Source organism: Brienomyrus brachyistius, unplaced genomic scaffold (genome assembly GCF_023856365.1).
Source record: "Brienomyrus brachyistius isolate T26 unplaced genomic scaffold, BBRACH_0.4 scaffold39, whole genome shotgun sequence".
NCBI lineage: Eukaryota > Metazoa > Chordata > Actinopteri > Osteoglossiformes > Mormyridae > Brienomyrus > Brienomyrus brachyistius.
The window spans coordinates 315362-319038 of NW_026042314.1; the positions used below are offsets into that span (position 1 = coordinate 315362).

At 38.2% G+C, this 3677-nt stretch overlaps 1 long non-coding RNA gene across 1 annotated transcript; it reads left to right on the forward strand.

Annotated features, from left to right (window-relative positions):
* On the forward strand, positions 1–640 carry LOC125722543 (uncharacterized). Its single transcript, XR_007386456.1, has 2 exons — positions 1–58; positions 160–640. It is a non-coding gene; the product is annotated as an uncharacterized LOC125722543 (long non-coding RNA).
* The last annotated feature ends 3037 nt before the right edge of the window (positions 641–3677 follow it).

Genomic DNA, 3677 nt, shown 5'->3' on the forward strand with positions numbered 1-3677 from the left:
TAAGAAGGATGACACGGACAAGCCCGGATCGACATGGAGGGTGTCTTACATACCGAAGGTAAAGCACTGGCTTAAGAGACCTTATTAGAACACTTTCATTCGAGCTTAAAATGTGTTATATCAATCATCTTTCCTTGTTTTAACAATCGGCTGTCCCAGACTGGAACCGAAGAAAGTTTCCGTGGCCAGAGGAGTCGTCCATGGAGCGCGAGGGACAGGCCACCCCCCCTGGAGGAAGCAGGAGCGACCAGGAAGAGGCCCCAGCTAAAGTTCCTCCATCGGACAGACAGCAACGGCTCCTGCGCCCTGCGAACAGAAAGAGGCCAGGGGCAGCGTCAGCGATCGGCGGAGCAGCAACTCCAGACAAGAATACGTGGACTTATGGGTTATGGCCAGGGACGGAGGAAGGACAGAGACATTGTTCCTGACGGACTTGTGGGTTATGGCCGGGGTAGGAAGGATAATAGAGATACTGTTTAAGTATTATTATAGATGTCAGATAGGATTGGATGAGATAGGCTAAGTTAACATATGATAAGTTAAAATACAATAAGATAGACAATAAGTTAAAATATCATATGATAGGCTAAGTTAAAATAAGATAAGAGCTTTACAATAAAACATATACTTACTTTTCAAACTGTCTTTGTCATCTCTTCAGTGTCGTGTCTGTGGTTTGATAATTTTGCATCGTTAATTTATATCTGACACTCTCCTAAATATCAATAAGCAGAGACGGAGGAAAAGATACGGTTAAGTTAAAGGAAATGATAAAGTATCAAAATCACAGTATTACCTTATTTTGACGCAGAAAGAGTCATTTCAGTGTTACTGCCACCTATGAGTTAATGGCCGCAAATAGTGTTAGAAGTGCCGGTAAATAACGCGGCGTAAGTTTAACTCCGGTGTGTTTCTGAAAAACGGTAAGCGACAAAACTGGTAAGTAGCAGGTAAAGTGGTCATTTAACGTAATGCTAACGTGCATTACCAGTTAGTAAGTGTTTTACTATATCTTACACTACGTACTTACACTACGAAATCAAACCCCTTAATTTTTAAAATTAAAATTACGTTAATTTTGTCCTTAATTATTGCTATATGTGAAATTAAGGGAAAAGGTGCAATGATTAAGGCCAATTAAGGGGTAAAACTACTGAATTTCCTCCTTACTTTTTCAAATTTGCCTCTTAAATTTACTCTCAAAAAATCCTTATTTCACCCCTTTTTTATAAATTAAGGGGCAATTTAAGATTGTTTCAAGGTCTGTAATTACATAACATTGCCCTTTAATTCTGATTAATTAAGGGGCAGTTTAAGAGTATTGCAAGGTTCCATTACTACTTAAAATTACTTACATCTGTCCTCAATTCTAATAAAGGGAGTTTAATATTATTATAGGGGTCCACAAACCATTAAAATTCTTTATTTCACCTATTAATTTTTATTAATTAAGTGATTATTTAAGACTGTTTTAAGTTCTTAAGCACTTAAAATATCCTTATATCGCCACTTAATTTTAATTGTGTGCTCAAATGTTTATGTAAAAATAAAGCATAATAAATCACAAACCAGTATGACAAACGTATTGTTTTATTATCATGCATGAATGAATTACAATGAGAAAAGCTTCCTTCCTTTTACCGGCTGCTTGTCCCCTTGGGCTTGGAAAGCCTTCGCTGGGCTATAAGTTCCGTCTTCATAGCCTCTTCCTCCTTTACATTTGTTGCTTCCTTCCTTTTACCGGCCGCTTGCCCCCTTGGGCTTGGAAAGCCTTCGCTGGGCTATAAGTTTATGTTTGTTGCTTCCTTCTTCCACTGCTTTTCCCTCCTCATCTGTCTTCTCTCCTCTCTCTCTCTTTTCCTCTCCCTTCTTCTTTCCTATTTCCTCTTCTGCTCTTTGCTCCTGCTGCTTACTTGACCCATCTATGTATTTTTTCCTCCATTTCACTCTTTCTCCTGCCTATAATGGTAAAGAAGAAAAAAATATTAGGAGGATGGAGCTTCTTCAAACATGCAATTACTACAACTTGTACATCAAAATGTATTGACATTCGGATCAGTCAGTAAGATGTATGAGATAAAAAACAAACCAGCCAGTGAAAGAGTTTATATAGCCTTATTCTTGTTATTACAGGGTTTTTGAGGGTGTCTGCAAATCCATATTATGTTATATATATAAGGTATTTGCTAAAGATGGAATCGTGGCCATGTTAAAATGTGCTGATGTTTCTTTACATTAACCTGTGTCAGTAAATGCTGGGTGAGGACTTGGACTCACAGTGGTATAGAGGTATAAGCAAGGTGTGTCTTAATAACCCTCAGTTTTAATCCCACAGGTCCTTTTGAAATACAGTGTATATTATTAATAATCATGATGCTCTCATACAACAGGCACTGTGGACAGGTTAATGTGCCCTGCAGTAATTTAACATGTCTGGCTTTTAAATAGAACAAACTTTACTTCCCCTTCTGTGGTAATTATGAATCTGCGAATCTGTATATGAAGCTGAAGAATCAACACAAAACATTTGCAATTGTCACTAATTAACCCAGAAGCAAATTCCCCCTTAACACCGTATATTTTACACTGGTATATTTGTGACTCCATTCTGAGAGCACAGTGATATCCACAAGCATCACAAACCAGCCAATCACAGGTTAGAGAATTTAGCCAACTGGTCCTGTGTGTATATTAAATGTTTAATGTACATGACAATAAAACGTCATGCTTTTTAAAGCCATTTAAGGCGTTGTTTGTCAATTAAACAATTTTTAATGCTATGTAAGACCAAATTGGTTTAATTACTTCTAATCCTAATAATGTCCCACGGAAACCCAGTCTTAGAGCTGTCCAGAAAAAAAATATTTTGATGATATTTCAAGGAAATTACTTACTTTGTAAAGGTGCTTAATAGGAGGTGTGATGTCCTGGAGGCAAACCTCAAGTGCTTCTGTTCTTTCTACAAGAAACCACAAACATTTCAGGTATGTAGCAATTTGAAACATTGTTCAAAATTAAGTTTAGTTCACTCCACACAAGCAATAGCTTCCATTATTTCCATTCCACATTTAATATTTCGGAATTAGGTTAAATGACTGATATTTTAAACTATATTTGTCAAACACTGCGCCCACTAACAGGTGAATAATATTGATTACCTGGTAATAGTGGCACCTGCTAGTAGGTGGGACCTATTAGGCAGCAAATAAACAATGTGTAGGATATACTGGGATGCAGAAAAGTGGACAAGCCTAAAGATTTGAGTTGACAAGGGCCAAGTTGTGATGGCTTGATGATTCGGTCACAGCATCTCCAAAACTGTAGGGAAATATGTGAACGGGTGACGGAGGCTCATTACATGTCAGATAGTACAGCAAACCTTCAGAGGTCTAGAGGTGTTGGGGAAAGCGCCCGGCGTTTCCACCCCAACTCCACATTTATGAGACACACACAGGTTACAGTTTTACTTGCAAGGGTACCCACACTCTCTGCAATGCAAACTACAGCAGAATGTGTTACAAAGGGTGGTTCCCCTTGGCTTCTTTATTTATAGTCAATGGGGGGCGCAAGAGAGGGAAGTGAGATTCTTATCTAAGTAGGCAGCTGTTAACCACCTACTTAGAGTACAATAGCTAAGAGTATGTGGCTAGAAGATAAGAAATAACGTATACATATGT